This window comes from Cygnus atratus, chromosome 11, assembly GCF_013377495.2.
Source record: "Cygnus atratus isolate AKBS03 ecotype Queensland, Australia chromosome 11, CAtr_DNAZoo_HiC_assembly, whole genome shotgun sequence".
In the NCBI taxonomy this organism is placed as follows: domain Eukaryota; kingdom Metazoa; phylum Chordata; class Aves; order Anseriformes; family Anatidae; genus Cygnus; species Cygnus atratus.
The window spans coordinates 8790745-8807137 of record NC_066372.1 but is presented as its reverse complement, the minus strand read 5'-3'; the positions used below and the strand labels follow the sequence as shown (position 1 = coordinate 8807137).

The 16393-nt window shown below is 48.2% G+C and overlaps 1 protein-coding gene across 2 annotated transcripts in view; it reads right to left on the bottom strand.

The window, feature by feature from the left end:
• The window catches only part of HMG20A (high mobility group 20A), a 167373-nt gene that overhangs the window by 77377 nt on the left and 73603 nt on the right, over positions 1–16393 (bottom strand). For both annotated transcript variants that reach the window (XR_004779914.2, XR_007708743.1), the window contains 2 exons: positions 16077–16239; positions 9711–9875 (listed from right to left, as the gene is read on the bottom strand). The gene's annotated coding sequence lies outside the window, so the exon portion shown is untranslated. The remainder of the gene's footprint in view (positions 1–9710; positions 9876–16076; positions 16240–16393) is intronic.

Here is a 16393-nt window from a genome sequence, read left to right as displayed (position 1 = left end):
CAGGCTGAACCAGCCCAGCTCTCTCAGCCGCTCCTCGTAAGACTTGTTCTCCAGACCCCTCACCAGCTTCGTCGCCCTTCTCTGGACTCGCTCGAGCACGTCCATGTCCTTCCTGTAGCGAGGGGCCCAAAACTGAACACAGTACTCAAGGTGCGGCCTCACCAGAGCCGAGTACAGGGGGACAATCACTTCCCTAGACCTGCTGGCCACGCTGCTTCTTATACAAGCCAGGATGCTGTTGGCCTTCTTGGCCACCTGAGCACACTGCTGGCTCATATTCAGCCGACTGTCAACCAATACTCCCAGGTCCTTCTCCGCCAGGCAGCTTTCCAACCACTCATCTCCCAGCCTGTAGCGCTGCTTGGGGTTGTTGTGCCCCAGGTGCAGGACCTGGCACTTGGCCTTGTTGAACCTCATACAGTTGGCCTCAGCCCATCGCTCCAGCCTATCCAGATCCTCCTGCAGAGCCTTCCTGCCCTCGAGCAGATCGACACACGCACTTAGCTTGGTGTCATCTGCAAACTTACTGAGGGTGCACTGGACGCCCTCATCCAGATCATCGATAAAGATATTAAAGAGGACCGGCCCCAGTACCGAGCCCTGGGGGACACCACTTGTGACCAGCCTCCAACCAGATTTGACTCCATTCACCACAACTCTCTGGGCCCGGCCATCCAGCCGGTTTCTAACCCAGCGAAGCGTACGCCAGTCCAAGCCCCGAGCAGCCAGTTTCTTGAGGAGAATGTTGCAGGGAACGGTGTCAAAAGCCTTACTGAAGTCAAGGTAGACCACATCCACAGCCTTCCCCTCATCCACCAAGCGCGTCACTTGGTCATAGAAGGAGATCAGGTTCGTCAAGCAGGACCTGCCTTTCATAAACCCATGCTGACTGGGCCTGATTGCCTGGTTGCCCTGCAAGTGCCGCGTGATGACCCTCAAGATAATCTGCTCCATGAGCTTTCCTGGCACTGAGGTCAAACTGACAGGCCTATAGTTCCCCGGGTCTGCCCTCCGGCCCTTCTTATAGATGGGCGTCACATTTGCTAGCCGCCAGTCGACTGGGACCTCCCCCGATAGCCAGGACTGCCGATAAATGATGGAAAGCGGCTCGGCCAGCTCCTCCGCCAGTTCTTTCGGTACCCTCGGGTGCATCCCATCCGGCCCCATCGACTTGCGCACATCCAAGCTCCTTAGCAGGTCGAAGTCTTAAGGAAAAAAAAAAAGGAAGTCTTAAGAATGGGTAGGTGGAGTCCCTTGATTCATTAGTCCCTGTAACATTCATTAGTCCCTGTAACATCCTAAAAACACCATAGCAAGACAGAAAGCACCGAATCAAGCTGCAAGCAGTCTCTCTCTGACCCAGGGTGGGGTTTACCCTTTGGGAGGCTGTTGGCTACTTCCACTGATGTCCTCTCTGCCAAAGCCACAACGTTTTCCAAAATCTCTCTGCAGAACAGTTGACTTTCCAACTGTGGAGCCTTCGTGCTGAGAGTATCCCTAATTTATCTCCGTGGGGATGAAAGGAGCCGGGAAGAAGGCATTCAGTTCTTGCTCAAATTAATCCCTCTTTGCTTTCAGAACAGCCCAGGAATCTCTCAGCTGGCATTTTCGTTCATGACTAAATGCTGGTGGAGGGTGTAATACATGGCTTAAAGGAACAGCTCACTGTGAGCACACACTCTGCCAGGCTCACACCGCCTTTGCTTTGCAACAGGACTCAGAGACAGTGGGCTTTGAAGGGCTTTTACAAACACCTTTCCTCTACATAATTAAAAGCTAGTTATTTTTGCAACACAAGATGGAATCATGTTTAACAGCCTGATGACAGCAAGGAGCTACAGCAGGGGAGGCACACTCTGCAACTACAGGATAAACGGCCTCCAAAAACTACGGGAGAGCAGCAGAAATTGCAAAGAAAGGAGACACTGCAAGTAAATGGAGGAGCTATTCTCATCCCATAGGGGTGTGAATTTCCGCAAAGTGCTTGCTTCAAGATCAGGGTTGAGGTCCATTTAGCAGAACAGTGGGGGAGAATGCAAGAACCAAATTAGTAAGGACAAGGAATTCTCCGTGTCCTCGGTGCGGGCTTAACTCAGCACCCATTGCAGGCATTGGAAATCTTTCAAGTGACTGTAGTGACCCCTAAAGATTGCCAGCCAGGCCCAGATTAAGAGCCTTTAGCAGGAGCCACCCAGGACGAGACAAAATCTGAGCTCTCCCAAGGTATCCCACGTGAACTGAAACCTCATCAGCTCCACAGGGAACAGACCAAAGTCTTCTGCTAGAGGGTAGGTCAAGCTGCCAGACAAGACAAAAAAAAGTTTGAGAAATGAACACTGACTTCATTAATCACAAAGCTGGACATTTGCAGGCAGGCAGGAAAACGCCATGAGAGCACCCTTGCAAAGCTGAGGACAAAGAGCAGCTCGCTCTGCATTTAGTCCAGGGGAGCAGAAGGAGGCAGGTATTTGGCCCCATGGAGCGGGGACACTCAGCACAGACTACCACCACCAGACTGCTGAGACAACAGCGCTCCACTGACATCCCGAGGGGCTGACGGGAGCCCCGACAGCTCCTCCTGCCAACTGGCAGAGGCTGCAGACGAAGCCCTGGGAGAACCCAGGGCGTTTCGCACCAAGGACATGAACTCGGAGCATATCTGCATGATGGATCACAGGCCATGAGCTCACGTCTGCTCTGTGCTGCAGCCCAGCCAGGCGCCTGTTCGCTCACCACCCTGCTATTTGGATTTGACAGCGCCTGTGCCTCTCAGAAACCAGGCAGAGCCCACCATGCTGCCTGCGGAGCTACCCCAGCAGCACCACTACCTACACGTAAAGCGGCCAATTTAAATTCATCCCTTGCTTGTCTTCAGGAATTGCAGCCTCAGAGCAATCGCACCACACTTACACAAAGTCTCCTTTTTCATAGAATAAAATAGCTGCTCTGGCAGTGATTTCAAAGGCATGCAGGCTGTTTGGTGCTTTCAAGAATCCTTTGAATTTAAGAATCGAGAACCTACACCATCCTGAGTGCTTTGGGACACTTTTCCTAAGGGTTCGCAAAGTGCTTTTGAACAAGGGACTCAGCCTCTTGAAGGCATTTTGCTACCGTTGCAGTGCTGCCATGGTTTGTACGGGCAGGTGGCTTCAAACTGGTCCCAAACAGCAGTAACAGACACTGATCCAACATCTCACCCCACTCAGTATAGGCTTTTTTCCTCGTTTTCACAGGCAAAATAACCACTTCAATTTAGTTTCACATCAATACATTGCCCAGGATAATAGGATAGATGAAAAGAAGAAGGGCTGACTAGCAGGAAAACATAATAAAAAGGTGCTTGACTGTGCGAGTCGGTGCTGGCCTCTGTGTCAGCGGCACAATTAGTCCGCCTCTTGCAGGCCGCATGGCTTGGTGTTGCATTTGACAGACAAATCAATCCTCCCCTTCTTCTAAGCACTGTCTAATGAATAAATCAGCAAGGTCAGTGGTGCTGCTGCTTCGCCCTTTCCCTGGCAGCCAGCTGGAGCTGGACCTGCCGCCTGGCTCCATCTGCCTTGCTTCCTACAGGATCCAAGCGTCCTGGGGAGCAAGACTGAGCGGTTAAAACACACGACTGGGCAGCAAAAGTCTGGTTTTACTCCTGACTCTAACGTGTCATCTCAGGCAAGTCATATCAACCCTTCAGAACAAACTACGCATTCCCTTAACACATCCTGTCTGCTTAGCCAGCTGTGGAAGAAGGCGGGGGGGAGAGGGAATAGAGAACACACCACCACCCAACAGCAAGGAATATTGCCAACGGGAAGTTCCACCACAGGACTTGAGGTCACTGCTGGCTTTGCTTTGGTCTACTTCACCATTGCCATCTGCAACAAAAGCGGGAAGAGACTGCCAGATCCAACGAGGAGTCCTCCAAGAAGCCCAAACAAAGCAGTTATGAATGTCATCGCTGTCTTAAGTGAAGAAAAGCACGACTAGGCCCTCACCACCTCAGTAAGCTAAACTGAAAGCTGCAGCAAGGAGACACCTGGGGCTGCAGCATCACTGCCACCACGGCACTGCAGGAGGCAGCAGAAACAAGACCCTGTCCCATGACAGCTGGATGCCCAGGCAGATGGAGGATGCCCAGCTCTGTGGTGGATGAGGCAGAACAGATTATCGCATGCAGGAGCAGACTGGGAGCTCCCACCATCGGCCACCCCACGCCAGCTGAGGGGGGAGGAGTGCTCGCTGCAGCCAGCCCTGTCCCTGTCGGTCACCTCCAGCCCTCCAGCTTTGCTGGAGAGCCCCGGATTATTGTGCTGCTGTGCTATAAACAAATTGTTATAATGATCTGGTCTTGTGCATGCAAAAGGGCCCTGAGCTAATTAATGCAATAATAACAACAGCAGCAGCAGTAATTTACTCAGCACCAAGTACGTATTAAGTGTTTTCAAAACACCCAGGAAGACAAGACTGCCGGCCCAAAGCACTCAGTCTAAGTGGAGAGGAGAGGGAGATGGGAAAACAAGCACAAGGGGATCGGGTGAGAACAGTGGCATGTCAGAGACCTGCCAGAAGTAGCTTCTTGCAGACCTGTTGTAAAACTGCCACCCTGCCCTGCAGAAAGTTGGGCTCTCCCTTCTCTTTTTCTCCTCTCTCTAGTCCCCAGGTAGCGTAAATGCCGCCCCCCGCTTATTGTCAGTAGTCTTTAGCTTTGGAGTGATTCTGACTGGACTAACCCACAAATGCTTTACTCGAGGTAATCCATGGAAAATTTGCTCCAAAACCCCATGCAAGGCCCCACGTCCCCTTCACCACTACCCCAGCCAGGGACTTTCCCACCTCTGGTTTAAGTGCTTCACTCCTGCTAGTTTCCACAGCGCTGAGCTCCCCTGAAATCCCAGAGCAGTGAGTAATGCATGACCTAAACACTTTTTGTAAGCCCACAGAAAGTGCTTCCCTCAGCCCATGCCAAAGCCTGGCACAAGGAGCAAACAATTTCTGCAGCAAGCACAGAAAAGATTGGGAAAAGAGGCAAAGCAAGAGGCGGCCAAGCAGACAGAGATGCATGATGAATGGGAAAGTGATGACACACTGCTCACCAGGCCTAAAACCAACAACTAACTCAGCTGAGGAGAGCCTATCCCCTCCTGACCCCATGGACAGAGTCCCCTGATACGGTGGCATGAACCTCACAAGCCCTGGGCAGCGGTCACATACAGGAGAACCCCAACGGAGCTGAGAAGTGGCCCTGTACCAACCACCATCGTGACTGCCTCTACCCGACAATCAGCTCAGGGTCAAGAACTCCAAGTGACGAGACTCCCACCCTCAGAAGGATGCATTTTCTCATCTTATATCATCGCCTTCATTGCCTTCTGACACCACAAGTCCCTTCAGCACCCTGCCCAGCGCCACCTGCCTCTTTCCCCTACTGCCTTTCCCAACCTACCTCCATCCTCCCTTCTCCTTGCCGAGCCAACAGGCCGTTCTGCAAGGCCTCAGCCCCTTCACTAGGTCTCTGAAAAGGGCCCCAACCCTCTCTTAGGGGCATGAGCCTCTGAGGGCTCAAGAGGAACACCACAATGCCTTCCTTGCAGTACAGCCCACCCAAACCACTGCTGCACGAGCCTAGAAGCTATAAGGACAGTGATAGCCACAAGTCCAAGGAAAGACCCAGCCATCAAGGCTGCAGAAAAGAGAATCCCCATACAATAATGAAAGATGACTAACTGTGAGGCCATTAGGTACAGATATTAATTACAAATACGGCTTTCTGCCATGCAGGCTGTGACAGGCATCCTAGTAATCGTATGAACAACAAGTTCAACTGCCTCTTTCTATCAAATTCATGGAAGAAGAAGCAGGCAGTCCTCTGGGCTAGTATGAATCACCAAAATGCAGCCACCTCCAGGGTGGGATGCAACTGTGCAGTGACAGCACCTAATCTGTTCAGGCAGGAATGAGGATGGCTATATTCAGCCTAAATAGAAAAGAGAAGCGAAACAAGGCAGGGAGAGCCAAAATTCCTCCCTGCCCTAAGTTCCCTAAAATCAGAGGGGAAGAACAGATTCAGATCTCATTATCAGGCGGGCACCTGATGCACACTGATCCTCATGAGTGACCCCAAGGGCTAAAGAGACCTCAGAGACTCACATCCCATGCTGAAAACACCCTCACTGCTGACTACTTGCACTTTCCTCACTGGCATAAACATGGCAGGGTTTGGGAATATTGTAAGGACAGAGCAAGACACTGGGAAGATGAAGAGCCCATTGGACTTGGCACAAGGCACAGCTCCCCACAGTGCAACCTGTAGCATGTCCTCAGTCACATCTCCCTCCCACACCACAGAAAACAGAGGAGCTGATGGAGGAGAGATGTCTGGCTTGGCCTCCCTTCACTGCCTTCTTCCTTACACACAGGGCAAAGGAGTTAAGCACACGCAGAGTTCAGTAGGCCAAGACGCACAAAAGCTGCTGCTTTTTTACTGTTGGTCTGTTTGAACACACAACACCTCTCCCCTCCCGTCTCTCCCTCACTGTCTTTTGTAGACGTCTGTGTACACAGGTACTCAGTAGATGGTTAGGTTGCAAATCTAGTTCTAAGACAGAAAAAAAATCAGCTTCCTAAAAAAAACACCTGTTGTCAGCAAGTATGGGGACCCGGGGTTTTGCAGACAGCAAGGTTATTAAATGCTGCTGTCAGAACAGTTTTATTTGACCGCATCAGCTTTTGTAGATATAAGTGAAATGGAGTTTAGTACTGCTTGGGATTGCCACCAACACCATGCAGCTTGGAAATAAACGCAATGGCCGCAGCCCTCCAGGACAGTCTTGCCTGCTCGTGGGCAGACCACATGGCACACACACACGCTCACCAAGCCAGCAGGACATCGAGGCAGCAAAAGAGGATTGTTGTAAGACAGCAGCACAAGGCACTGGCCTAAGCCAGGTGAGAGAATCAGGTCCTGGGTATGGAGGTGCCAAAACTTCTCAGTCTCTGTAGAAAGGCAGCAGAGCTGGGCCCAGATGTGGGGAGGGCAAGAGAGAAAAAGGACTAAACAAACGAGCACCATGGACTGCCCTTCTTTGTGGTTCATGCTGGTGACCGCTAGATAGTTCCCAGGCTAGGCATATTCAGCAGAATTCCTATCTTTCTGCTTTTATGAGGTTAAAACTTCCAACACCGCTTGAGGGAATATCTAGTTCCTCTTTAAATTAACGTGAATCAAGCACTGAAACCCCTATGGTAACTTGGCAAATCTCTGCTTTAATATAGAGACTCAGTATAATTAATATCAGATTGTAGAGCTCTGGGATGTACTGCAAGGAGGTCACTGGAATGTCTCTGACATTTTCCTGAAGGCCTTTAGGCTGAATAATAAGAAAACTGCGTGGAACAAGCATAACAGCTCCACTGCTTCAGCAGGACCCTGCCTCCCTCCATAACAGCTACAGAGGGAGGGTTCAGCCCATAATCCTCATGTCCCTGGAGCCCAGGGACTAATCCTGAACAGGATTAGCAGACCCACTGTCAGAAGACTGACAGTCATCCTGCAGGAATCTGCACCTTACTCAAGAACCCTCTCAAGGTGGGTGAATCAAAAAGCTGAAGACTCGGGAGGAAGAGAGCCTCAGTGCATCCTCCTGCAGCATCAACCCCACAATTAGCACAGGCTTTTAACTCTCTCTCCAGTGTTTTCTGGATAGGCAGTGGGACCTACACACCCATGGTGCCATGTAAAGCAAAATTTGGCTATTGCAAAGCTGCACCTTCAAAAGCTGAGCTGTTCCGTAAATTTCGGCTTACTGCTTTCTCCTTGTTAGCATCCAAGCACGCCCAGCTCCTCATGCTCTCCCAAAAGCAAACACCCACACAAAAGGTCCAGCACAAACACAGACAAAAGTGACAGCCCTTCTGAGTTCTCCAAGGACAAGGCTGCAACATCAAGCCCAGAATTCACAACTGACTTACATTTCTCCAGATGCCCAAAAGCAAAGGGGCCGGCTCCTCCTTAGGGGACAGTAGTAATATGAAGGAAAAGCCAAGGGTGACCCCCCAGTAGATTAAGGGCAATGGGGATTAACTGTGGCAGGACACGTTGGGTTCTCTCCAGAGCAGCCCCGCAGGCTGTCTGTGGCACACACTGGCACCCAGAGGTATTTCTGTGACCCCAGGTGCTCCTTCTGCTGGAGAAAGCGGCTCTTGGCGTGGAGCTGAGGGTGGCACAGAGCCAGCACCAGCAGTACTACCAGGGCACAGGCACTCTGAGGATACAGTGCTCAAGAGTGTCATCCTCAGCAACACCACGGCCTGCTGCCGAGCCCATCCTCACTGCCTTCCCCTAATCCCACATCCGACACTACCAGAACACAGCGACCAAAGCCCTTCCTACAGCCCCTTCCCACACCAGCCTCCCAGGAAGACCAAGGTTCCCCCACCCCAAACTGCACACCAAGAAGGGCAGTAAGTCTTCAGCCACCCAGAGCAAGCCCAGTGGGGCAGGGAAGCCGGGACATGAGGCACATGCCTTTGCTATGTGAATGCTGAGCAAGGTGCTTTCACGTGTCTTGTGTAACCGTGGGTTGCAGTCGCCTTAGCCAACAGTTGCCTTAATTGGACAAAAAATAGGCTGGTGAGATGGTGGGCAGCAAAACAATGAGGAGCATATAAGGAGAGACCAGGAAATAGATATTTCCAGCTTCTACATAAGTCTGACAGGGAATATTTGTCTTAAGTAAATGTTGCCACCAAGCCAGTTGGGAATGTGCCCAGCCAATTTTCCTGTCACCTTGCCAGTAGCTGGGGAGACAGCTGAATATGCCAAGAGTACTTTTTAATGTCCAAGAACAGGATTTGCTGCCCATGCCCAGATACTTTGTACGTACCCAACTGCACTGACCTATCTTGGGCTCACTCATCTCGTGCTGCTCTAACAGCCCAAGATATGCCCCAACCTAAGTAGAGTCAAGAAGGCTGTGCAATTAAAGCATGCACACAGCCTGGACTCCTTCTGACCCAGGATTTAGCGTGAGATGTCACCATCATCTACACAGCTCTACACTCAAGTCTGGACGTATTTTTACCACGGGTGTGAGTAAAGCTTAGATGCTATACACTGCTTCCTCTCAGCAGTCCAAATTGCTCCCATCCTGGTAGCCTTCCAAAGCCTTTTCATAGTTTATCCTGAGAGAAACACAAATTGTCCTACAATTGGCCACAAAAAGCTCTCACATCTCAGTACAAAGAGCCATGCAAAAAGCCTTGAGCACACTCAGGCAAGAGAAACCAGTGAGGATTCAGCAATGCAGGTGGAACTTGGAGGGCACAAGCTGTTACCACTGACAGCTTGGCCCGGCCTAGCTGCCTCCTAGGCCAACCGCAACAGAAAAGCACCACCCTGCATGTCTCCTCAGAGGAATTTTTAACCTCTGCCAGGTTAATCTTGCTAATCATGTGTTAAACATTGTGAAAAACATTGCTTTAGGCCAAGTGAATGGGGCCACCAGTACTCAACAGCTTACCTCTGACAGCTAACCTGGGAAGAAACTGATTTTAGCTGGTTAGAAACAGGCCGCTTTGTGGGGAGCAGTGAGATTTTTACAAGGCACTCCACTCTGGCTTCCTCCTGCTATAGTGGAAGTGAACAATATAAGCCAACCTCCAGAGGAGCAAACTAAGGCAGCCTTAACATCTCTGAAAATCCAAGCCAGTTTTCCTACCTTGTGCTCTTCACCTTACGCAGTCCTGAACACGATCCTGTCTTGCCAGTGTGACAAGGCACTGTCACTGTGCTTTGCTCCCCAAGCATACACAGCTCACTGATAACAAGTGTTAAGAAGAAAACAGCAGCTTTCTGGCTGGCGTTTGCGTTGTTGGATTCTAGCCTGGAAGTAAAGGAATATAGAAAAGCACTTGTAAAAATATAAAGACAATGTGCTCACATCATGCTTCCATTGACTTTGAACAGTGTTATGCCTGGAGTGAAATGGCTCTGTCGGGCTTAAGCTTGTCCTCAGAAATGTGTTCTGGGTTCTCAGCAATGCCATTGGAACTACATGGGTATCTCCAAGGGAAGAATTTGGCCAACTATATTTAACTATTGAAAATTGCAGGGTTATTTGCAGAATACGGGCCAGAGTCCCATAAAAGCAAAACAATCAGAAAGAAAAGATATTCCAGAATGACTGTGAAATAGCAAACTGCACTCTCTTCTCTCATCAAAGCACACCAATTTACAAAGTGATCAGCACGGGTACTGATTCAGAGAAGGAAGAGGCAATATTTACCTAAGCACCTGTGCTTATGGTGTGTTAGACCTACCCAACAGCCTGCAACCCTAGCAATCAGATACTGTGGGAAAGAATTCTCTATCATTTCAGCCTTAAAAGAGTCATGAAGCAGTACACAGCATCAGCAAAAACGTGCATTTTGGCAGCATGGGAATAAGTCATTTCGTATTAGAGCCAGAGCCTTCTGTTTTGGGTCACATTGACTCAAATGAGCTGTTTAAAAAAAAACCAAAACAACAACAAAAAAAAACCCCACCCTCATTCTCACGTGTTCTCCTCTCTTGTTGCTGCACTCTTTAAAATTCCTCTATTTGGGACCACAGATGGAATTTCTCTCCCAGCTTTCTCATAAGGAGTAAGTAGTAAGCACAGAGCTCAAAGAAATCAGAAGAACCCCACACTCCTCTTCCCATCCTCTTGCAATTCTCCTTCCAATCCCCACCTATTGAAGTCAGCATGGGTGTTGTGAACAGCAGAGGAAAAGCAGTCACGTGTGTTCATCCTGGAAAATCCCCCAGCTCTCCACTTCTGACATCTCTTTAGTCCAATCCATTCTTCCTAACCAAATCCCCGTCTTCCCACATCCCAACCCTAAAACCAGTTGTTCAGCAGCTGACTCCAGGCAAGAAAGAGTAGCAGATGTAAGGAATGCCACTAAGACTCTCAGCAGAGGGGTCTGCAATATCAGGAATCACTTTAAAAGATCCGAACCATCTCCCAAAGCAGATATTGATGTGTCCAGAACACAGTTGTCTAGGCTGCATTTAATAGTATTTTCAGGGAAAACATTCTTCCTATCATATGTGCTTGTCAGCTCCTGCACACTGCATCCACTAAACATAAGGAGGTATATTCAGCTTGAACTATTATTAACCCAGCTCACTTCTACAAGAGATCCTATTTGTTGAGAAATTCTTCTGTGGTGAATGGCATCTCCTCACCACGGAGCAAGTCAGTCTAAACCCCAAGGAGTTTTCATCCCAAGGCAAGTCCTCAAAAAACGCACACTGCCGAATAAAGATTAGAACATTTTATGTGTCACTGGGAGACGTCTGTAGGTTGATACCAAAAACGCACCCAGCCAATCCACTACCAGCACATTCAGAAGTGTACCTATGGTGGTAGGAAACAAAGCCCAGAAGATACCAAAAACAGCTTTAAAAACTTCTTCTGTTTTTTCCTTCTGTCAACTTTTGGTGCAAAAAGGATTTCAACCTGATGGACGAGAAGCATCTCTTCCTGCTCTTTTCATGCATTACCTTAGAGTCACCTTTCAAATTCAGGCCTACCTCATATGGTTCCTAAAATGGGGACCAAATTATTTTAGGCCACCTATAGACCTCTTACAAGACACTGACCTAATTTGCCACTCTCCTGTCACAGAGCTGGCTCCATGCCACACAGCCACTCACCAGCTTCAGGGCAGAACCAGCTTGCTTGCAGCTTGCACTCCTCGGTACATCTGGGCAGAGACCAGGACGCAGACCATGCAGCACTTTGAGGCCCCCAGATAAAGTCCTAGGCTTCATCCCCCACCTCTTAGCACACACATACGCCCTTTCAGAGGAAGAACGGGCTTTTCCTGCTTGCCAACCCTTAGCTGAAATGACCATGCCGCAGCAGCATGTGGGCCAGAGATAGCAGCACAGAGCTGGTACCATAACAATATCAACGCCTAGCAATTTGGGTACCCTTTGGTACAGGTACGTCTGGAATCACAGCACTGCTCTGGCAGCAGCGTAGTGCCCGTTGCTTCCAGGTAATTTGTAGCAGTAATGCAATTCACATTTATGATAAACTTACTGCACACGGAGCTGCCAGCGCCCTCAGCAGGTACAGCCAGGAGACCCTCCTCATTCCCAGTCCATCGCAATGCACTTTTGAAAGACTGCCCCCCGAGCTAATGTTTTCCCAGAGCTAAAGAGTGTTTTGAATCATTTCATAAAAATCACTTCAGCTGCTTGTGAGTTATAGATGAAAAACACTTTTGGGGGGAAGAGGGAAACAAAACAAGAAACCTTCTAGTCAGAAAGCACGGCTGGTGCTTGAAACTTGGCACAAGGACTCTCAACGAGGAGTCTGTGCTTTCCTAAACTGGAAGACATTTGGCTTTGATTTAACAAAGTTCTGAGCGTACGGAAACCGCATACTTAGCATGCACTGGAGCAGAAGCCTTCGTGCAGACTTAATTCTGCATTAGCATATTCTTTTCCATTTAATTAAGTGTTGCAAATTGTTTTCCTGTTAATTATTTCAGTTATGGACAGTATTATTTTCCGTTTTGGAAAGCAGAGTCTATTTCAGGGGGGTTAATAATCCTGCTAACTCTCCTTTCCTAAGCTGTTCATTGCTGCTGATAAGATTCCACCTGCTTTTGTTAAGACTGTAGGCTTCTAGCTCATTTATAATTGGATACATCCTGTACCAAATATCTCTAGAAGTGCTGATATGATATCCCAGATGGTAGCATTCTCTCCTCTGTGTGCATAATCTCACAAAAAAGCCCACCGATAGCTAGTGTTTAAAGAAAATTTGTGTACGCAGACATGGTAGGTGAGCTGATCTGCTTTTATATTAGGGATGGGTGAATCGATTCAGATGAAAAAGAAGCAAGGAAGAATGTACGGGAGACAGGGCCGGGCATCTGGGAGTCCCGGGCTTTATTCCCAGCACTTCCACTGATCTGTTACAGAACTGTTCAACAGCTCCACCTCAGCCTTCCTCATCTGAAAAGGGTTTACTACTGACTGTACCAACCTGGCAGGTGTCTAGAGGGGATTAGATAGTATTTGGAAAAACTCAGATTCTCAGAGGGAGGGTACATCACAAACGTGAAGTGGTCACACTGCTGCTGTATTAACTGTTGACAGCCTGCTCTGCTCCTGCTTGAAACATCTGCCCATGTATCTGAACTGACTCTAGGCTACTTATCTTCGCAAAGAATTAGGATGAATAACAGCCCCAACCAAAAAGCTATCCAGAGGGGAATCTGCATGAATTTTCCAAGAGGTGCATCGCCTACCTCCTTGCCATTAATACACACAAGCAAACTTATTTATGCAATAAAGGGCTGCTTGGCAAAGCCTAATGAACTGAAGGCATTATGAGGATGAAACAAGCATCAAGTTCTTTCACTGTAACTTTTTCAAATATTTCACATCTGCAAAACTGCACTGGGAATCTCAGAAATAGTGTCTCTGCCTCTGTCCCACAATAATCTTCTGTATCTTCTTGCAAAAGTTTATTTTTGACCTTTTAGCTGGTTTCATTTCTGCAACCATAGACCATTCTAAACCTCTTCAGGAAAACAAAAACCAATGAGGACAATATTTGTCAACAAGAGACTCAGCAATTGGTCATGAAACTTACCCCTATCTCCCCTCCTTCTGTAAAGCCATCCGCATTAAGAAAAAAAAAAAAAAAAAAGAAACAATGGACAGAACAGTAAAGTAATAATTTCTCAAAAGGCCTAGATTGTCCTCACGCTGAGAAAGACACTGGCCTACAAGACCTAACCTGTTTTAACTTTAAAGCATTGCAAAGCATTAGCCTCATGAGCCGGCTCTCTGGGAGGTGCTATTATTTCCACTCTGAAAAGGAGAGCCCAAGAGTTCGAGGAGTGCCTCCCAAAACGCATTTGGTCCCATGAACTGGGAAAAAGAGGAGACAGTCTGGACACAGTCCGTGGTGCAGCATTGCCATCTACTCTGAGCCCCTTAGAATGGTACTGCCCCTCTTCAACTTCCTTCGCTATCTTCAGTCAACAGTGTTTATCTTTGTGTTAAACTCACACAAGCCCCAAAGTAAATTATAAGGCCAGGGCACTAGACAGGGTCAAAGGCTAGCGCATGAATTTACCACACTGCCTCCTCTCTCCCAGGAGCCTTTCCTGAGTCCTAATAAAGATCTCTGAAACAAGATGCTAATGCTGGATTATCCAGGTAATCTCCCTGAGTTACTTCGCTGGTTTGCCTGGTTATAAATAATGAATTAGGCCTTTACTTATTATTTCTTCTGCCCTTTGGGTTCACTGCGAGTCTTGGGAAGGAATACAAATTTAAGAATATTAGATCCACTTATTAATATCAATTTCTGCCAATCCTGCATGAGAGATGTTCCCCGCTCAGTGCATGCTATTGATAAAGCGAAGCGGCTGGAATGTTAATGGCATGGATCTAATAGCTACGAACTGGCCCAGCCTTACTCACCATTCCCATAAATTGAATTTTAAAGAGGCAGATGGGTGCTTCGTAAGTGGAAACAGACTCATGTGCCAGCTTTCATTTCTTTTACACTCCTGAGCATGGTGAAATTCAAGTCTCCCCACCAGCTTTGTTCACATAAGCCTATCCTTACAATTTAGTGCCAAACTGAAGAATCCCCGTTATTCCCATACTGGATTTCTAAAGCAGCCTGGCCAATGCATCTTAACCATTTCACTGCTGCATGCAGGCAGCTGAACATAGCAGCAGCAGCCACATAGGCTTGCAGAGAACCACTTGTAGAACCACTAAGCAAACCCAAACCAAACCTGCATGCAGCCTGCCCCCCTTTCTCCCTCTTGCCTTGTTCCATCTGCTCTCTGGCATTAAAGCAATTAATTCCAGTAATAAAAATGCATATGCTTGCAGCACTGACCTGGCTGGGAGTCCCAGGTAGAACCATACTCAAGGGACTGGAACGGAGTTCAGCCACCACCTGAATGCTGGTAGACTCCTTAGCCCACACAACGCTCCTTTGCCACCAGGCTCCTCAGCCTGCCCACTGGGCTTCTGCTCTCGTTCCTGCCAGCACCACTTTGCCAAGAACAGCAATAGCCAAGCGTAACAATTTGCAGATGGGTGCCAGCATCATTACCAAGAACCCAGATGAAATTACTGCCTCTTGGCTTCTGTGCACCTACCATGGTCAGAGATGGGCACGTGAGCAGGCCTGGTAGACTTCACACAGTTCAATCAACTACCTTAAAAAGTCCCTGAACAACTTTGAAGTCTGCTTGCACAAGCAGTTATCACCAGTGCCGCCCCCAAAATAAAAAATTTCTAAGCGTAAGCACAGCTCTTTAAAGCCCTTTAAATTCTTAAAATGCATTTGTTCAATATTGACCACATATTTGAAACAAAATAGAGGATGTGTGAATCACTGGCACTGAGGATCGTTGGCACAGCTAAAGGGACCAGGACTGACCTTGATTGATATCACCCATGTAATGGGCAATCATTACTGGAGGTCTTCCCCTGGTCCACATTTCAAGCCCCTCAGCATATGCATTCACATTTAATTATGGAGCCTCTGGATGTCACGCTTGGCTTAGCTGCAGCAGATATTAGTTGCTTCCACTCTTAAAAGTGTTCATGCTATCTCACGAGGAAAGGGCCAATCTGCCACTGTTCTTGAATTAGGACTTGACACTCCCTTTTTCTCCCTTGAAGCATAGACCATTTGTTCTCCTCCTTCTGTCTCAGGTGGCATAATTGAGTCCCTTGGGGAATGCTGACAATTGATTGGGAAGTGAGACCATCTGAGGCAGCAAAACAAGCGGATAGTGATGACTGAGGGACATTGGATGCAGCTTTAAGTTCTCCTGCCAACTAAACACCCATTCCTTAGAGACTCAGTGATGAGTCTCTTAAAACTTAGAGATTTCAGTGATGGTCTAAGGGTCCCAGTGCGAGGGTCACAACAGCGGATAGTGTCTCCTCCATGACTTTGCAGTGACCACAGAGAAATTGTCTGGCTGCCATATCTTAAGGTATAATATATTAGGACTGCCTGGAGACATGCTCATCACCTTACCTGAATGTTTCCTTGTGATGCTGATGTAGATGGGGTTTTATCCACTTGGCTTTGATATGAGATGGTTGTATGGAAATCATAAGAGTCCTGCATCAAGATCAGGAGGTAGCAGAGTATGCCCAGCACGAAGGGGAGAAAGCACTGTGCTATTCACACCTCATACCTAAAAAGAAAGGAGAACCTTCAGATCAGCTTTATAATTCACTGACAGTCAAAGCAAACATTTTAAAGCCGGTGTCGGTCTGCCAGAGCTGGGAAGTAAAGGCAACACACACACAATTGGTGCTGCTTCTGCTACATTTGGTATGAAATTGGGT